At 32.6% G+C, this 21719-nt stretch overlaps 1 non-coding gene and 1 pseudogene across 1 annotated transcript; one reads left to right on the top strand and one right to left on the bottom strand.

Moving 5' to 3' along the window:
- Positions 1-6462: 6462 nt before the first annotated feature.
- LOC149223114 (U6 spliceosomal RNA) lies at positions 6463-6566 on the bottom strand. Its single transcript, XR_016249784.1, has one exon. It is a non-coding gene; the product is annotated as a U6 spliceosomal RNA (small nuclear RNA).
- On the top strand, positions 6553-6632 carry LOC149223113 (U6 spliceosomal RNA; annotated as a pseudogene).
- The last annotated feature ends 15087 nt before the right edge of the window (positions 6633-21719 follow it).

The raw sequence follows: 21719 nt of genomic DNA, 5'->3' as shown, positions 1-21719 counted from the left end.
TCATGGGCGATGATGATGATAAATTGCATCAAAATGAAAAACTTCATGAAGTTAATAAAAAAATTCTAAAACATATAATTTAGATATTAATATTAATTACAAATATATAATAAAAGTTTATTTGAACAATTAAAAATAATATCAACAAATTAATTAAATTTTAACATAATTTGTAAAATCAATTCATTAAGCTAAAATATGTGTTTATAGGCTATAGGTGCATTTTTTTAATATAATCATATTCTTTCATTTTTTATGAAAACATAAAAAAGAATAAATATGATTTTTAGACAATTAAAAACATCAAGATTATGAATAGATAATTAATTAAATTGAATTTGGAGTTTGAGTTTCCATTCACATAATATTGTATTACAAAAATATCTATTTTTTCTTCTAACAATAATTACAAACAAATACTAACATAAGATTAACTTAAGAACTATGAGTTAAAAATGAGTTGTCATTGGAAAGACTGAAATCTTTTCATATTGCAATTTTCACAAACTAAAATGTAGAGAAAAATGGGGAATTCGATGCGTGCATATAATTCCATGTTTCAATTTCTTTGCTAAGAAAATTTGACATACTTTATCTCGTCCTCCTAGAAGTGAATGCATTTCCCCCCAAATCATTTATGAAGCTCTCCAATACCATTAGCACATCTCTCATAGTAGCTTGTTCATTAGGTGAATCTTTTGAACAAATCAAACCAACTTGTAGAAAAGAAAGTAGGCATTTGTATGCACTATGTTTTTCTTCATCTCCATCCACCTCATTCCTAACCTTGTGGTTTTGTTTGGAAAGGCTAGCTTCACCCACTTGTGAAAGTTTAACTCTCCAGAAAACATGTCACTAGTTGGTAATTTCCTTGTAAGCATTTCAAATAACAAATTCCATAGCTATAAATATCTCCTTTGGTAGACACAAACTCACCTAATCCATATTCTGCATTAAAGATAACATTCATCAAATTTTACTCAACCAATCCATACAAAATTGTTGATGAGAAAAGACAAGCACAAATCTAGCATTCTATAATGACATATATGGTGCAACATTTCCTTTCAAAGCAAGTGTTAAAGTAAGTGGCTTGGTAAGGGCTTCATTGATAAATCTTGCAATACCAAAATCAGATACATGTCGTGACACATTTTCATCTAGAAGCACATTGTTGGGGTTTAAATCACAATGCAGTACTTGCACAATAGAATCATGATGAAGATATTCGAATGCATGGGCCACATCTATTGCAATGCTCAATCATGTTGTTAGTCCCTATAACATACATATTCACCATTGTTATCATCTTTATAAGGATGAAAATGCTCCTCCAAGCTTCCATTATACATAAATTTCAACACTAATGCTTCGAAAGTGTTGGAACATGAGGTTATGATCCTCACCAGATTTTGATGTCAAACCTTTTGCAAGACACTACATTTTGTTTCAAAACCATTTTCCACCATGTCCTTTTGCAAATAGAAAAATTGCACAACAAAAAGGGTGCCATCTCTCAAAATCCCTTTATAGACTGAACCAAAATTCTATGCTCCCAACAAGCTTGCCTCAACAAATCCTTTAGTTGTTATTTGAAGGTATTGATATCAGATCATTTTGTGTTCTGGATTTTGTAAAATGTGATGTGAGGAATCAAACTATTTCATATACAAATTCCATTTCCAAAGGAATTCAAAAAGTAAACATAGCATAAAAGCAATTGCTCCTCTCACTCGCAATAATACTATTTTCACAAGTGCATAATGACCTCTTGGAGTTTTACATGTAGGCAATTGGAATGCTTGTGGTCCACAAAGGCTAGGATTTCCAATTAAAGACACAACAATGTTTCTATTTGCAAAAATCCCTCCTTTTGGAACTTTCCCTCTGAGATTGTTGAAAGATAAATTCAAAATATGAAGCATTTTCAACTTTTATAGTGTGACAATTGGTATTGGACCCAATAAGGAGTTAGAAGACATACTTAGGTTCGCAAGACTGTAAATTTTCGAGTGTGTCATCAATAGACCCATGGAAGGAATTTTGAGATAAGTCCAATATTTGTAGTTAACTACAACCTCCAATTGCAGGGGGGATTGTCTTGGTTAGTTGATTGACAGAAATGTCTATAGATTGAGCCATTGTAATTTTACCAATCTCCATGGGTAAGGAACCTTCTAATAATTCCATGAGAAATTCAAATATAATTCTACATGAGAAAGTTTTACAATTTCATGTGGTATACTTCTTGTGAGACAAATCGAGAAATTCCAAATTTGTATAATCTAGTAAGTTGGAAGATATGCTCCTCGATAAATTGTTATGATGAAGATGGAGTCTTCTTATTTGTGTAGATCATCTTCTGGATTCATTGCATTAGTTTTATTTAGATCGACGTTTCGAACCAGCGACGGTGGTTCATCTTCAGGATGTGAAAGAATGATGAAAACTGATCTTTATTTCTTTTAATAAATAGTTATGAGATGCTTTGCTAACATATATTTCAATCATAAACTAATATGTTATTGTTCTAGTTGTCTTTTGTTATTTCATTTTTTTAATTATGTTTTATTTCCTTAATTATATTAATTTAGATTTGTTTATAAGATATAATTTTAATAGGCTATGTTGTTTTAGATTTATACCCTAATTTAATTTTATTATGTTTTTACTGCAGTTATCTTTTAATTGTGCATAGTTTTGTTTTTCTAATAATTAAGTCGGTATATCCTAGTTATATTAATAATGTATAAGTTTGTTGATATTATATTTTAAATCATAAATTAATATATTATTATTCTAATTTTCTTTTGTTTTTCAAATTGTTTTAATTATGTTTCATTGTCTTAATTATATTATATTATATCTGCTATTGTAGATGTCTTATCGTGCATAGTATTGTTTTTCTAATAATTAAATTGGTATATCCTAGTTCTTATTAATAATGGTTGATGGTTGAGTTTGTTTATATTATATTTTAAGTTCTATATTATAGTAATACTATAAATATATATTATTATAGTAATATTAATAATGTATATTGTATAATATAGTTCCCTATTTCTATGTAATAATAAAGATTTTGGTTGATAACTTTAAGTTTTTGAGTTACAGTTAATTTATTTATATGTTAACCATGTTATTATATTGGGCCTATGGTTATTTTGATTGTACCCTATTTAATCTAATTATGTTTTGTTATAGTTGTTTATCGCTATGTTTTTTATTAATAATGTGTTTTATTAATGATACATTTTAATAATATCTGTTATGAAGTACATTAATATAACATTGATATTATTAATAATGTATTAAGATATATTATAAAATGTATCATTGAGTTTACTTTTCTAAATAGTATTAAAGATTATAATATTACTTTTATATTATATATATGAGTTGATGTTAATTCTAATTATTTTGTTATTCATTTTTGAGTTGTTGTTAATTTTTAATTACTAGTTAACTGAAGTTAGGGAGGGGTAACTTTGGATGATAGGGTTGGAATCCAGTTTTCACTTATGGTCCATTCATTGTCTCTATTAATGTTATTGGGGTGCTTGTTAATTTCTATGGCTTCTCTAAATTTCCTTATGAAGTAGTGATCACTTCTAGCTAGGATGCGGGTGTCTTCTATACAAATTTGGTGTTTAGTTTTTTCAAAATGTTCTGCTAAAGCTGATGATTTGGACCAATTATGTTTAATGTCGGCTGAGTGTTCCTGGATTCTTGTGTTAAAGGATCTCCCAGTCTCACCTACATAGGGTTTGCCACACGAGCAGGGAATTAAGTAGACGCCCTTGTGACATTTTGGATCAATTTTGTCTTTTATAGGATTAAGGCGGCTGTGGATGGTGTTTAGAGGTTTGAAGGTGGTTAGGATACCATTCTTTTTTAGGATGCGGGAGATTCTGTCAATAGTCCCTAATATGTAGGGGAGGTTAACTTTACCTAATATATTATCAAAATTTTTATCCTTTTTAGGTCTAGTGTTTGCTTTGTTTATGGCTTTGATAGCTTGACGTTTTTTATATCCATTTTTTTGGAAAACATTAATAAGGTGTTCTTTTTCTTTTTCTAGGTGTTCCTTATCAGAAATTCTAAAGGCTCTTGTCACTAATGTGTTAAGGACTCCTAGTTTATGGGTTGGGTGATGATGGGAGGTGGCATGTAAATATTGTTCGGTGTGAGTCTTTTTTCTATATACTTGGTGAGATATAAAGCCATCATCATTCGTAGTGATGAGGATATCAAGAAAGGGGAGGTTCTTATTGTTCTTGACTTCCATAGTGAATTTTATGGAAGGGGATAAACTATTTAGGTGTTTTATGAAGGCTTCTAAGGTTTCTCTTCTATGAGGCCATATTATAAAAGTGTCATCCACATATCTTTTCCACAATTTAGGTTTTAGGGGTGAGGACTTGAGGGCCTTGTTTTCAAAATATTCCATGAATAAATGAGCAATAATAGGAGACAAAGGTGACCCCATATCAACTACGCAAGTTTTTTATTAAATATCATCCATGAAATTAAAAAAGGTGGATCTAAGGCAGATTTCTATGAGCTTTGCTGTATCAGGATCTGTCAGTTTACACATGACATCTATGGCATCATTGATGGGGATATTGGTGTATAGCGAGGTGACATCAAAACTAACCAAAATTTCATTCTGATCAAGTTTGATGTTCTTGATTTCTTTAATGAATTCGGTCGAGTCTTTGACAAAAGAGTCTGTGTTTCCCACTAGGGGTTTTAGTTTCTGGCCAGGTGTTTTGCTAGGTGTTATGTGGGCCCATTAATGGTGTTTTCTATTGGTCTGAGAGGGATGCCATCTTTGTGAATTTTTGGAGCGCCATAGATTCTAGGTGTGTAAGAATTGCTAAGTATGAGATTTTTGTTGTCTTGAATCTTACTTGTTTTGATTAAGTTGCCTACGTTTTTGGAGATTTTGTTTAATGGGTTTTTATTGAGTTTTCTGTAGCAGCCACTGTTGTTTAGATGGTCAAGAATTTTTTCTTTGTAGTCATTTTTGTTCATGATAATGGTGGCTCCTCCTTTGTCTGCTTTCAACACTACTATGTCAGGGTTGGAGTTCAAAGTTTTAAGAGCTCGATATTCATGTTTGCTGATGTTGCTTTTGGGGGGCTTTGATTTCCTAAGAGTGATAGAATAGTCTTGTATGATTTGTTCTTTTATGTTATCAGGAAGGTTTTTGATGCCATACTCAATGTTGCACAGAATGTCTTCAACCGAGATTTGGAAAGGGGTAATAGAGAAATTTAAACCTTTCCTTAATAAGTTGAGGATATGTTCTTAGTTGTTCAAGGAGTGCAAGAGAATTCAGAATCTTTTTGGAGAGAATATTTTCACTAATGTCCAAGAGACCAAGGTTTTGTAAGCTTTCAAAGTCATCATGGATGTTTCCTTCTAGTATGTTGTTACTTAAATATGATCTTTCAATTTTTTTTATCTTTCCTATATGTGGAATGATACCATTTAAAATATTTTCCATGCCATCCTTCCTAGTTGTCAAATACCAACATTATCTATGTTGTTTAATCATGCAAGTATGGAAAGTCTCCATTGACCTCTTATTAGTGGATAATCTCTCATTGACACTGTGGGTAATCTCTCATTCATATCAAAGAAGTAAAAACTCACAAAAAAATTAATTACATTCTATTTACAATATTAGTGAATGAAATTTTATTTAAAATTCAATTAAATAATTTGATTATATAGTCAACAAAATTTTAAATGTTAAAATCTCGTTTAAATGATTTTTTTTTTTTATTATTATATAATTGAAATTAATAAATCATAAATGACAATACTTTTTAAATATATAGTATAGTTGATTTAAAATTTTTAACATAATCAATAAAATTCAAACATATAATTCTCATTTTATAAAAATTCAAACATATAATTCTCATTTTAAATATGATTTTTTTTTACATAAATCAAATTATTAAATCCCTATTGGAATTAAAGATGTACTCTATTATACAATTCTTATCTATAAATTATGGTGAAAAATATGCAAATTAATATTATGAAACTATGATTTATTATAGTTTTTAATATTTTTGACATTTTCAAATATATATATATATATATATATATATAATTTGCAAATTCCTTTATTCTCATACATTATTGCACAAGTTTTTGAGAAATATCATGCCCAAGTCTTTTTGAATTCCCATGTAGATATTTGGCTTCCCGTAGTAAAGGACTCTCGTTGATAATTGGCTTCCCATGGTAAGGGTTCTTATATGCTATGAACACTTTAACTTATTATTCATTAAATATTGTAAAATTTATTACTAATCATTAAATTTGAAGAATTTTAAATTATATTTTAATTTATTTAAAATTTGTTGCTTTTATTATTGGAATTAGGAAAAAAAATTAAAAGTAGTTTCGAATCTTCATTAATGAGAAATTATATATATATATAAATTTATGGAATAAAATCTCAATTTGTGCGTGTCATCCTTGCGCAGGGGCCATGCTAATCTTCTTTGTATCGTTCCAATTTTATCGGATGTCTCGGAAGAGACATCCGATAAAATTGGAACGATACAGAGAAGATTAGCATAAACATTTTATAAATTTTATAAATTATTGCAAACAAAACTTATTTATCATATAGTTAATATTGACCTTAACATATTAAAAATTGAAAGAATAGTGTTGATCTTTCTCTAGAGTAGCTTATGATAACTTAAAATAACTACTAGTTGGTTATGAGATACTCACCTAGTTTGATAGTTGTTTAGAGACAAGTTTCTCAAATTATGTGTGCTCTTACTCAAACTTGTAGATATGAATATAATGAAGAAAATAACCTTCATTAAATAATAAGCAACAATAAAATAACTACTCTAACTAACTTCTATTAGGATAGTTAGGACTACAACTAAATGCTAAAATAGATATTATATAGATACAAATAACTCTGAATATAGGGGAGGAAAAGAAGATATATCTCCATTTTTATTAAAATAAATAATAAAATAACATAAGTATACACAAATTTACCATCCACGTGATTTATGACCATTTTCTAGATTCCTCCATCCTCGAGACACTTAGGACTACTTCATCTCCTCTATTCTTCTCCATGCAAGTAAGAGGAATACCAATATGTGTTAAACCTTGATAAGAAGGAAAGGGAGTTGAAAAATGCTAAAAACAAGGATTTCTAGGGAGATTAGGATAAAAAACCATAGGATATAATGGTTATGATTAATTTGAGCGAGAAGATAACTTTGATGTAACAATACAACTTGTAACATTCTCCTTCAATTAGGTCTCTTTTATACCATTTAAATATAGTTAATATTGTTTTCCATGTGATTCTATGAATTACAAAAGTGGTTTCCCTATAAACCTATCTCAAGAGAACATTGTTTCTACACTTTTTTATATATGTTTCGGTCATCTTTTAGTGTACTCACACCTTTTATGAATGAAAATGGGAGTACTCGCTTGTAGAATGAGCATGAAGTGCAATTAAATTGCTAAGAACAAGTTTTCAGTAGAGTTGTTAGACTTGATCGATGCTAACAAATATAAATATGAAAGGGATGAAGGCCAAACAAAGGAATATTAACTGTAAATTTTTCTATTATATATTTCCCTTAATGTTTCACGTTGGATGGGGAGATGATGGTTGAAATGAGTTATTGTATGGTGGAAGAAGCTATTGAGTGGGAACAGATGGAGTTGACTAGATTTTGGATTAGGAAAGCACCTCCAACAAAAATAAGGTATTAGATGAATCTCTTTTCAAGGCAAGTACACCCATTCTCAAGTGTGGAAAAGCATGGCCACCAAATCAAGTACATTTCATGTCCATGAAAAGAAATATAGTGGATCCATATCAATATATATCATAAGAGCAAACAAATACGCAATGGATATATGTCTCCATGTGGATTAGAATGATAACTAGAACAATGAATTGGAAAAGTTGATCCTAAAAAAGTACCAATATCATATGGGTGATTCATATTTATTTTTTGTCATTTAGATCATAGCATAAAGAGGGGATGCTACTATTGGCCCAAGGTGTTTAATACAAACACACCAAGGGTAAAATTACATGTCATTTGAATAAATAAGTTAATTAAACATGGGAGATATCATTTGGCTATTGGTAATTAATATATACCATCAACAAATGTGAGAACCCACTAGTAATGGTAATGGGCATCAAGGTAGTAATTAAATTCAAGCAAGCATGAATAGATGAGCTATCACCAAACACTTGTATAATATATAGATAAGGAGACATTGATGTATTCCCATGGTTGATAATGATGGACCTTTCTGCTACTGACTACAAGCCCTCAAGGTAGTATAAAGTCTCCAAATCTCATTCCTAGAGAAAATGTGCCAAATTTGATGGAAAGAGATCCATTTGAAGGATGGAACTAATGCATCTCCCATAATCTAACATGAGAGAACATAAGGAAATGGTTTTGAAGGTCTTGGAAAAAATATATAAGAAGATATCAACAAGTATGCCTCTCGCATGCACCAAATGGAACAACATGTGAAAAAGAGTTGAGACCCTACAAGGAATGACCATTAAGGAAAACAACTAATATTGGCGAGGACTTCCACCAATGATGAAAATGGAATCCAAGGTATAACATGAATTTTAGTGTTTGAAAATGGTTTTTTTGTTAAATACATGGGAAACCACTCAATTATTAACCACTAATGCATTATCATCTATGCACAAAGTAACCTATCAATGTTGAAAATAGGCCTAGGTCTCCATTGAATCTAGGTTAAACTCTTAGTTTAATGTGTCATTCAATGAGAGATTACCCACTAATAAGAGGTCAATGGAAACTTTCTATACTTGCATGACTGAAGAACATAGATAATGTCGGTACATAACTAGGTAGGATGGCATGGATAGTCAAGAAAATATGAGGAATGTATGGCTCATGATAAAACATCCCTAGATCACAAGCATGACAAAATGGTGACCTAGGTGGAATTTTATCAAAAGTGGAACAAAAATATAATTCTCTGACATGGGAGGCACTAACAGACTCTCGATAGTGACTGGAAGACTAACTAGTTGAAGGAGTAATCAACTCAAAAATCAAGGTTCACCTTCATAAGGCTATACTAAAACCTAAAATGTTGAGTAGACTACTCAAAATTTGGTTCTTTTTTCAAGGGTGAGATAAATCAAAACAATTGTTGACTAAATAAATACATTTATTCTTTCTTCCCTCACTCATTTTTATCATATTTGAATATTTTGCCTTTTTCATGTTACTAAATCTTGAAAATGAATAAAACAATGTTAGAATATAATGGAGGAAACCAATTAATCTAGGTGGATATTGGTGGCCACCCACCTATTCCAATTGAACCCCCAACATTGTTTTCTATCAGTTTCCTATTTTTCAGAATAGTTTCCTATTTTGACAGTTTTGGCAGTTTTGAGGTCTTGAACCTTTGGAGCCATTTTGTTGCCCTAAACAATTTTTTTGGGGAAATGGGAAATACTCATTCTTGCAGTTGAAATTTGTTATCTTTGGATATACCTTTCTAATGGTCTATCATGCACACCAAATGAATATTGTATGCAAAACTATCATCTCGGTAAGTTGGCATTCCAAATAACCCCATAGAAGCCCATACCTTTTGGCACTTCATCTCCTAAGGTTAGGTTTTTGGATATGTAGGGTTTCTCATTGTTTCTTCATGATAAAAAGGCCTCTGAGCCTCACTGTAACACATTTCAGAAGGCATGTAGCTTTCATATTTTTCCTCAGAGACAAACTACCATCGCTCAAGGTGGTTTACTTTCATTCTACATGTAATTTTTTCTTTTACATTTTCTATTTATTAATTGAAGTTCTATTTCATTGTATCTTTATGTTTCTTTTTTAAATTTGTATTTCATTTCATTCCTTCACAAGTCTGGATTAGTGGTATCAAAGAAATCTTCTCTTTATATGCTTTTCTATGCATGTACCCAACGAGGTCGGGGTATAAGGAGTTGGGACTTGAATTGATTGAACCCTTGTAAGACCGTCCTCACTAACCACACCTCCCATGGCGAAAGAAAAGAAAGAAGAAGGAAAAGGATATCCTTTCAAATTTTTTCTTAAAGAATCCCTCGAGTGACAAAGGAATGAGATGAATCCCAGATCCTTCGACAAATACCAATGGGAGAAGCATCTTCATCTAGCAGTAAAGTCAGACGTGCCACCCCCTTTAAGGTACAACTTAATTTTGACATTCCCATATTTGAAGTCCAGATAGATGCATATGCTCTAAATAAATTTCTAAATATGCTGGAAGGATTATTTTCGGTCCATAATTTTTCCGATAGAGGATTTTTTTTTTTAACTCCTTAAGGCTACCCCTCATGTCAAGGACTAGTGGGAAACTTACTGTGATCAAATGGAATATGAGGAATCTTCACTATTTTCAGTCTCACCCTCACATGACTCTTTTTGAGGTGTTATTAAGGAACAATATTACCTTGTTGGTATCAATGATTGCAAGTACATAAAATGGTCCACTTTATGGAAAGACAGGGACCAAGAAGTGTTAGAGTTCACGAATATATTTCATACCCTATGCATGAAGTGGCATATCAAGGAATCAAAGAAAGATCTAGTGCTCAAGTACCATGGTTTTCTACATAAATACATCTAGGTAGAAATGGAGTTCCTGGACATCTTCTCACTTGGTGCAACATATTGATATGTTGTCAAGATAGAGCAGAAATTTAAATACAAGAAGCGAGACTTTAGATCTATGAACCCAAAGAAGGGAAAGGGAACCCCCAAACCACAAAAAAGGGATAGATCCAAGGTGGAATGACTCAGGACAACTTTTCAAAGCCGCGAGAAAAGAATAGCAATGGGAAGATGAAGAAATACATAAGAAAGTGGTGTGAGTTCCACAAGAGCCATACTATCAACACAAGTGAATGTCACGTAAAGCAGTCATTGGTGGTTGAGCTGAAAGCTTCAGAGTCAGACACATGTTATAACTCTAAGCCAAATCTTGACAAGGGGAAACAAGTCATTGATGTAAAACCCAACGCCATCAGTTCCACCCCGAAGGTTAAGAAATATGAGCCCCAGTATCTGGAAGAGGGTGAGCATCTCATCCACTCATAGATATGGGTGAAGGGTGCTATGCTATAGCTTATTGTCAATAGTGGGAGTCAAAGAACATAATATTAGCAAAGTTCATTAAGAGTTTGGGCTTGCCAACAACACCACACTTGTAACCATATGACATTGAGTGGCTCTACCAAGGGTGAGATCTCCACGCCAACCAACAATGTTTCCTTCCCGACAACATCAAGCCTTTCACGAATGAGGTATTACATGATGTTGTTCCTCTTGAATTTTGTGATGTTTTTAGGCTAACCATACTTGTGGAAGCATCATGTTGTGTATGATTTTAGACCTCGTACTATTTTATTAGTTTGGGTAGAAAACTATATAGGATATTGGAGGTAGCCCCATATGCCTCCATTTTTTTGATCTCTACTAAGAAATGTTGTAAGATCATCTACCAGACTGTGAAATTTTTTTTCTTCCTAATTCTCTCTCAAATTAAGGGGAATATTATGGCCACATCCATGGTCTCTAGAAAGGGATCTGCCACACAATAGAAGAAAATGGATAAGGTTGTGGAAGAGTATAGGGACATATTCTCCTAACCCATGGGTACCTTTTCAGTTTTAGATCAAGAATTAAACCGATATGACCCCCCATGCGCCTCTACCTAATGGGATAATTTGTGTTCGCTCTCTTTTGGAAAATAAAGAAATCAAGTGGAAGATCTAGGAGTTGCTACAAAAATGGAACATTCAACCATGTTCATCATCTTGTGGGAACCCAATTTCACTTGTGTAGAAGAAACATAGGACCTGGAGACTCTGCATTAATTATTAGGCACTGAAACAAATCACAGTGAGGAACAGATACCCAATCCCACTGATTGATGACCTTCTGGACTAGCTCAAGGGGGATAAGTACTTGAGGAAGATTGATTTGAAGTCTGATTATCAACAAATTCCAATAGAAACCACAGATGTATGGAAGACCACCTTAAAGTTTAAGGAGGGTCTCTTTGAGTGGTTGGTCATGCCCTTTGAGTTGACATATGCCATTGCAACATTTATGAGGTTGATGGGTAACATATTGCAACCTTTCACTAACTAATTTGTGGTTGTATATTTGGATGATATCCTCATATTCAACAAGAGTTGGGTAGAGCACTTGCAACATATTCGGTAGGTCCTTCAAACCCTATGACAACACAAGGCTTGTGCCAACTTGGAGAAATTATCCTTTGGCATGGATGAAGTCTAATATCAGGGCTACATAATTGATGAGAAATGTGTGCATGTGGAATCAGCTAAGATCTAACCCATTTAGGATTGGCTAGCCCCCACAAATCTAATAGAGCTTCATAGCTTCTTGGGCCTTGCTATTTTCTACCAGAGATTTGTGTTGGGGTTCTCTCATATCACTTGGCCATGTAGTCAAGTTACCAAGGGTGGAGAAAAAGTAAAGTTTTTCTGGTCCAACTCACATCCATCTGAGATTGAGACAGATGCCACCGGGTATGTTTTTGTTGCAGTCCTCACTCAAAAATGGAATCAAGTGGCCTATCACAATGAGACATTCTCTGATAATGTTTGAAGGTACCTTACCTATGATAAGGAAATGTATTCTATTATGTAGGTCTACTGCTAATGGCAACATTATATTTGGGGAAGGAGATGATAATCCACATGGAACACCAGCCTCTTTAATTTATGCAAACATAAGGGAAGTTATAGAATGATCACCATTAGAAATGGTCCACAAACCTGCAAAAATTCCATTTGAACAATAAATACAAGAAAGGTAGCACCAATCACATTGCAAATGGCCTCAGCTAGCCAACAATTGTGGCACCGGGCACAATTCTCAACTCTTGTGGCCATGATACCTCTAGATGGTCATAGCTATATGAAAATGACACAAAATTTGCTTCCACCTATAAGATGTTGATGGCAGGAAAACTAGTTCAATACATCCACCTTTAGGTAGATTATTGTGCTATTTGGGTTATCTTTGTATCCTTCAAGTGAGAGTGATAAGCTCATTTGGGAGGCGCATTACAACTAGGTCACATGACACTTTGGTGTGTAGAAGATAGTTGCAGTACTGTAGAAGCTTTTTTATTTTCGAACAATCTAAAACGATGTAGGAAAATATATTATATCTTTCACTTCCTATGTCATAGCTAAGCCAACCATTAAGAAGAAAGGCCTATACACTCCTCTGCCTACTCCTATATAGCCTTGGGACTCCATCTCCGTGGACTCTATGTCTAGTGTTCCTTCTATCAATTATGGTATTGACTGTGTGTTTGTGATTGTTGATATATTTTCTAAGATAACCATATTGGTTTCCAGTAATAAGAGTATCACAAGACATTCCACTTCTAAGCTCTTCTTCGAATCAGTATTAGTACATTTTGGGATCCCTTAGACCATTATATCAGATCGAGATAGAATTTTCCTAAGAAAATTTTGGTCAAGCCTCTAGTCATTGTTGGACACCAAGCTCACTAATTCGATTGCATTCCCCACCCAGAATGATAGCCAAATAGAGGTCATCAACATGATGATAGTGCACATATTACACATGTATAACTCTAAGCATCCATGAACATGGGATGAGAGACTCCCCTATGTGCAACACTAATCCCAAGTGCATGAAACATACCTATGAAAAATAGTTTTAGAATGATTTCCAAAATACATTGCAATCATTGGATTGTATTGAAATTTAATTTCTTCATTTTATGGAACTCCTCACAGGAAGGAAAATATGGAGAAGATTTTGGATCTTTACTCACCAAAATTTGGTTTACTGTAAAGTGGAAGAAGAGGGCCACTCCAATGACTAAAGCACTACTTTCTTGAATACTCCATAATCAAAGTCCTCAAAGTAGGACAAGATAATAGAATTGCATGGGGACATGCAATACTATTGGTTTGGGGCAGATGATGAGACCCAACTTTTCCATCCTTTTTGTATTGTTTTAGAAATTTCCCACATACACCATATTTACCTTTTCAAAGTGGGTGAACCTAGTGTTTCCAAACAAAGTTGCTAACTTAATGATAATTATAACCTCAAAATGACAAGTCTAGCGAAAAAACCCCCAAAAACATGAAAAAAAAGGCTCGAAAAAGAAAAGTGTTGATGCTAGAACAACATTTTTTTGCGGTAAATTTTCAACAATTTTTAAGAAGGGCATAAAAAACCTATTTTTTTTTGCAAAAAACATGAAAAAATACCTTGAAAAAAATGTTGTTGCTGAAAAAACATTTTTTTGGGTAAATTTACAACATTTTTAGCAATGGCGTTAAATATAAGATATCGTGACTCTGAAAAACCTTAAAATTCTAACAATTTTTAGGCATGACATTAAAGATAAAAGATCACATCTTTGAAAAGCCTTAAAAGCCTTACAATTTTCAACCATGGCATTGAAGATAAATATCATGACTCCAAAAAAACCTATAAATTTTGATGTTTTTCGGCCATGGCATTAAAGGTAAAATATCATGACTCCAAAAGACCTTAAAATTTCGAAATTTTGCAGCCATTGAATTAAAACTAAATATCATGACTAGAAAATCCCTAAAAAATGAATATGTCAATCAAAGAGTCATTATACCAAGAGTATTTTCTTGTAACCAATAAAAGTATAGCTCTTTAAAAGTCTTAAGTTAAGACAGTGTGACACATTGCAAGCAAAATTTTAAAATCAACTATCAAATTGACATGTAGTGGGTGTGGACTTGACCCATTGCAATAAAATTTTAAAAACCAACCATATAATTGACACACAGTGGAGACAGAATTGATGCATTGTAATGAAAACTTAAAAAAAACAAACAAATTAGCACATAGTGGGGTCAGTTTTCTAGTGTAATTTAAAAAAAAAGGTTAAAAAAAAGAAAAATTCAAAATGAAACAATTTTTTTTTTTAATTTTCAAGAAATAGATAAATAACTAAAAATGAAAAAAATAAAAAAAATAGAACATAAAAACAAGTTAAAATATTTAAAAATGACAATAATAATAATAATAATAACAATAATAATAATAATAATAATAATAATAATAATAACAACAACAACAACCACAAAAAACCCATAAAAAATAATTAAAAAACCAAAAAGATCAAGCATAAAAAATTCAAAAAAATAACTCATATAGCAAAAATATCAGACATAAAAAGATAAAAACAAAAAAAAAGAGACGAAAAAAAATATCACTAAAATACATAATTTTAAAAAATAATAAAAATTTTACAAATAAAAAAAAGAACTAGATTTTTTAAATAATTAAAAAAAAGGTTAATAAAAAATTAAAAAAAAGAAGAAGATAATATATATAAAAAATTAAAAAATTAAAATCAAAAAACATTAAAAAATATAGGAAAAAAAACAAATACGGATTACATTTAAAAAAATACAAAATATTTAAAAAAAAAAAAAAAAATTCAAAATATTCATTTTTTTGTTATGGAGTGCCTCATTGATTCCAGGAAATAATTGTGCACCCTTGCCAAGGCGTCGCTCCAGTAGCATTGCCTGCGGCCCTTGCCGCTTGGGCTGGGATGCACAGTCAATTCCCAGAGTCGACAAGGCATTATGTTGCAAATGGTCTTACAAGGATGTGCTTGTAACAAGTGTAACATAGTTGTAGATGGTCTTAACTCTCAAAGGTCAGGGCCAGATGCAAGGATGTAGATGTTATGACGAAGGGAACAATGTGGATGTGATGAGGGTGGAAATAATGCTTATCATTCCTTTTTTAATTCATTTGTGGGATTTCATAGCCCAGAGCGAGATGGGGATAAACTATTGTGTAGGTCAAGTTGAATCTAACAAAGAGGCTATAGAGGGTGAGGGATCAAGTAGGCCCCGATAAAATTGCAGAGTGCATTGTCAATTACCATATATGCTAAGTCAACCAAGAAGTGTTCATGTTGTTGGAGTGAGGGGGTTAATTTTGGTAAATTCAAATTCAGGAGGGTGGATTGATTTCGGGAATCGCCTAAATTTGTATGTCTAGAATATAGACTACCACATTCTCAAACAAGGAAGCTAAAATCAAAATGATATCTTATTATTCTTCTCAAGAAATTAAGGTGGATTTTCCTCTCTTCTCTTTCAAGTAACAACTATTCTAGTGTATGGCATCTTCTTTTTGGTTTTTTTTATTGACATCTCTTTATCAAATCAATTCAAGTGACTTCATTTGCTCTCGCCTAGTTTTTGGGGATGGTTACTAGTGTGAATTTTATTATTTTTCTTTTGTGGGGTGGGGTATGGAGCAGGGTTCAGAGCCTAAGGGGAATTTGGTATTGTGATTGTTTAGTATGGAGTGTCTGAACTAGGTATGGCCTTGGTTATTTATTTCTTGCAATCTCTTGGATTTATATTATTCTTGGGTCTTTATGCTTCTTATTTGGTGCTAGGATCTTATTCAAGACTTGGGGTCACTGGTTATAGTATGAGAACATTTTGAGTGGAAGGTAGTTTTTTTTAATGTGTGAATCCATTATTCTTGGCTAGTGTATCAACTCTCAATCCTTTGCATGGACTGGTTGGAAGTTCTATCTTTTTTCTCTAGTCTCTATGGGTTGGGTGGAGGTCGTGTCATTTTTCTCTAGTCTCTATGTGGGTTGGATGGCATCTTTGTATATTATATCAAGTCCTTGGTTTGAGTCCAAGCCATTCTCACTAGTAGAAATGTGAGCTTGTAGTTTCTTGGAGACTGGAAAAGAAGAGGACAAAGTTGGGAACCTACATCAATAGGTGTCCACTTTGCTAGAAAGGGTCCCTTCTAGCGTCTCTTTGGGCCATGCATAAATTAGGTTTTCACCATTAAAACGTGAGGTGGATCTAGGTGGGAGAATAATTGATTATCTAATTCATTTCAAGCCTTGCAGCCTAGACCATAGGTGTTCTCTTCACCATGCTTCAATAGGGAGTAAGAGCATAGATAAGAGCTACCTATTATGATGAGCACGCTTGTCAAAGAAAATCCTTTTTGGATCAAAGAGTAGTAGGTTTTTCAACTAGATATAACAATAAATTCTAGTGCATGTTCAGGAAGAATTGACCCAATATAAAAGGGAAGCTTCTTCCCAAATAAATTCCCTCTCAGATTGTGAAGTGCTGGCACAGTGCATAGATGGATCCTTGACATGAGACATACACGAGGAATATTTAATTACTATATGCAAAAAGTATATTTGTACTAGCAGATGAAGTTTCTCTTAGGAAATACCCTATTAGGTTTCCATGAATCAGAGATGGACCTATTACAATCCTTGGATCACTTGCATGGGAACTTCAAAGATTCTCATCGCAGGTTGGAGAAGATAATGTTGAAAATGTAATTGTGTTCAGTCTTCATAATTGTCATTGTACTCATGTCATTACATATATATTATGTATCTATCAAAGGAAGAAATAAAATAAGAAAGACAATTATTATTCTTCAATCATGGGTTTCATGCTCCATTTAAGTGGTCATCTAGGTCAAGCATTCATTTCATGCTCCTAGGGTTTTTCAAGTGAATAAGAGATGTTTCATGAGTCAATAAAGTATTTTTCCTATGTATAAGACCCTATTGGGAAATTTATAACAAGAAATAAGAATTATTTTTGAGTCAAAATTGTCAATGTTGACCTGCAAGGCCAAGTTGGACTTGTCAATCCAAGTCAACCTATAAGAGGTTATTCAACCACTCGAAAATGGTATAAATACAAGTGATTTCAACGTCAATAGAAACCCTTATCACAAGAAGTTTGATCTGCAATATAAAAGTGTGAAATTCAAGGAAGAATCCAAAAAAGTAAAAGGAGAAATAAGCTGAGGAGAGAAGGAAGGAAAATTGAAGTTTTGACCTAGTTTCTGGACTATTTTCTATCACATGTGTGAAATTATAAGATGTTGCAAGGGGGTGAAGATGCAGGCCTACTGCAGGTCCAAACTTTAGATGTTGGGGGCTTAAATTATGAGTTTGCAGCAATTTTTGAAGAGTTTGACCCTTTTTTACTTAGTTTGACTTTGACTAGTTGCAAGGGTTTTTGTTGGAGGTTTGACTTAGTGCTTTGAGGAGGACTTGGTCTAGGTTTTTTTTCCTCATATTTCTCATTTGAGCCTATTTCTATAAGAAGAGAATATTTTTGACTAATTTTTCCCCTAAGAGAGGGGTTTTTCCCTAGCTAAGAGCCTACATCTTGTGTTCATTGCTTTTGTGATCTTCATTGTTTTATGGTTTTGGTAATTGTTTGATGAAAGGGAACATAATAATAACAAAAGGAGTTATTATAATAATAAAAGCAATTACCAAGTAAGATAAATAACCCTAAGTGTTGCCATATAGATTTCTTAACATCATATCAGAGCTAAGGTGAAGAAGGAAGAAGCAGCTTGGAGATCACTCTTGATAATAAAAGAAGAAGCCAAGTGTTCTAATCATATTGGAAGGACATAAGAGAGTCACAAGGAATAACGTAAGAAATAATTCAAGGGGGAGTTTTAAAGAAAGAAGACTCATCATTAATCTTGAAGAAAGGCTATTAGACTAAGAGGCTCTTGTTTACAAGAGAGCATCTTGAGAAAAGACTTTTGAAGACATATTGGAACATATTGAAAGAAACATTTTGGAAGATCTTTTGAGGAATTTATATGAAATCCTTTGCAAGGTATAAGGAATAAATTTTCTCTCTTTAATTCTAATCTCTTGATTATAGGTCATTATCTTGGAGAAGGATTTGTCTCTCTTGAAATATTTTCTAGAAAGTCTTTGAAGAAAACAAGAATCTTGGGATCATCATTAATGTAAGTTTGAAGAAATATCAATTAACTTTATAGCATCATTAAATAAGTTTTAAGAAGTGACAAGAACCTTGGGACCATAATCAAAACAAGATGGATACCTCTTGAAGGCATAAAGGAATATGATCTTCAAAAGAATAGTTGCAGAACTAAGCAAGAATAAGACTAAAGAATGGACAAAGTACTTTAAAAGTGAAGTGAGGATTAAAAGGATTCTCATTGAATCCATCAAGGATCATGTAGTTCTAGTTATGAAGAAGGGTAAAGTCACATATGAAAAGTCTTAAGACTTTTCTACTAAAGAAAATAAGTAGAAGAAAGGAAGGTTTGAAAAGTTTGAGCCTCATCAAAAGAATCAATTTCGAGGAAGACAAGATATGTCCAAAATGGAATTATATGGATGTAATTGTCATAAGAATCCTCAAAAGAGAATGAAAAATAAGAAACAAGAAAGGGATGGAGTTCACACAACTGTAGATACAAAATAATTTGATAAGAAGTCTAAGGTTGTAAATCCCAAGGACATATTTTATTTTATTAAAGTCTCATGACATCATTAATAGTAGTATATGGCATTAAAATAGTTCAAATGCATATAGACAGTTGTGTTGGAAGTAGTCATCTAGTAAGAATAGAAGGTTTTGGACCTATTCATGCATCAACACTTTGGCATCATAAGGATCACATGGATCCTCTACAAGAATACAATCATGAAAATACTTTTAAGAATATGGAAGAATCATTATGACATGGTAAGATTATAAGAAGCTTGCAAGTATAGTTATAACATAAAGGAAGTCTCATCTTCAAGAAAAGAGGTAGTTCATTAAAAAATAAATAGACTAGATAGTTGTTTGAAAGAATAAGAATATGCTTGATAACTTGAACATGAACATGGTATTTTGAAACTCTTTGAGATGGAAGACATGGTAGTTTAACCTAAAGATAACATCCAATATAGTCTCTTGAAATATTGTTGACTACAAAAGGAATTATTGAAATATAAGTGCTCTATCTCTCTTCTTATACTATTATTTTCTTTAACTTAGTCCTTTGTTTTATATACATTTATTGACTATATATTTTCTTTTTATAATCTCCTTGAAAAGGATTGCAGGTATATTCTAAACATCGTCTGTGAAAGAAGAAGTCAAAAGTTTGTGGCTAGATTCAGAAGGAGCCTCGAGGGGAGATTTAAACCTTGGAAGAAATTTGAATTTAAAATAAGCTTTGATTCAAAGGGGGAAATTGAATGTTAAAAGTAAAAATAAAAAGGAGGTACAATCATTTAGTTAAAAATGGATAGTATTTTCATGTGAGGTATGTTGAGGTTTTGCAGTTTCTTTATGATAGCTCTAAAAGACAATGAAAGTGTTACAGTTTGGAGATGGCATATTTTGCATGATTAGAATCTAGGGTTTGTATAATTTACATCTTTAAATATTTTTTGTATCTATGGTTTTTAAAACATAGATGGGACTTGAATTAGAAAAACCCTAGAATAGTGAAAACTATCACCTTTATTATGTGTTCTCTCTTGAAGCTCTAGTTCTTGATTTCTAGGGTTTGCAACTAGAATCTAAGGTACACGATAAAAACCCTAATAAGGGCTAGGTAATGGGATATCTAAGGTTTGTAACAAAAACCCTATATGAACACTTTTGAAGTAATGATAACCCTATAGTGACATAATTAACATCATGCTCTTGTATGTCCATATTTTTCTTGGTTCTACTTGTTGATGAAAATTGTAGGTACATGAAGATGGTTTTCAAAATTGTGAAAACTAGATGAGAAAATGTAAGAACAAAAATCAAATCTCATGCTTGATGGTGACCTCATGATAATGATGAGCATGATGGAAAGAGGGAGCTGTAGAAACCTTGATGATATTGAAGTTTTCATCTAATGATCATATTGATGATTGAAGGATGAAGTCGAATATGTTGTTTCTTATGACATTGGAAAGGAAGTTGTTTGGTTTAGGAAGCTTCTATTTGACTTATTCATAGGATCGATGGATCCATTATATATTGTGATAACCAAAGTATCATAAGTATGACAAATGACCCCTTTTTTCATGCTAGGACTAAGAATTTTAATAATAAGTACCATTATATTAGAAGTTTGGTACAAGATGGGGTCGTGAAGCTATAATATATTCTGAAAGATTAACAAGGAGTTGATGTTTGGACTAAATTTCTCCCCAATAAGAAGCTTGAGTATTTGATAAGCATGCTTGGATTGGTTGATATGTCCTATGTTATTGAAAGGGAGATATGATGAGTTATTGTACCTTAGGATGATTAGCCCATATGGTGGTACATTGAGTTGGTATCTTGGAAGGTAGCCTAGATGACACTTGGTGTCTTGGCAAGCAACCTAGATGACATCTAGATCCCTGTTGGGTTGGTATATTGGAAAATAACCTAGATGATACCAAGAACCCTATTAGGGTTGATGTCTTGGAAGGTAGCCTAAATGACAGTTGGAGTCTTGGAAGGTAGCCTAGATGATGCTTGAATCCTTGTTCATTTGGTATCTTGGCAGATAGCCTAAATGATACCTAGAACCCTATTAGGGTTGGTGTCTTGGCAGGTAGCCTAAATCACACCTTATGTCTTGAAAGGTAGCCTAGATGACACCTAGATCCCCGTTGGGATGGTACCTTGGCATGTAGCCTAGATGGTACCTATATGGTTTGATACCTAGGCTATTAGCCTAGATGGTATATAGATCCCTAGGATAGTCCATGTTGTTTATGATACTCTTCTTATGAGAACG

Source organism: Pinus tabuliformis, chromosome Q (assembly GCF_031772625.1).
Source record: "Pinus tabuliformis cultivar Carrire ecotype Pingquan chromosome Q, CPIR1, whole genome shotgun sequence".
Lineage (NCBI taxonomy): Eukaryota > Viridiplantae > Streptophyta > Pinopsida > Pinales > Pinaceae > Pinus > Pinus tabuliformis.
This window is presented reverse-complemented; position numbering and strand designations above follow the sequence as displayed.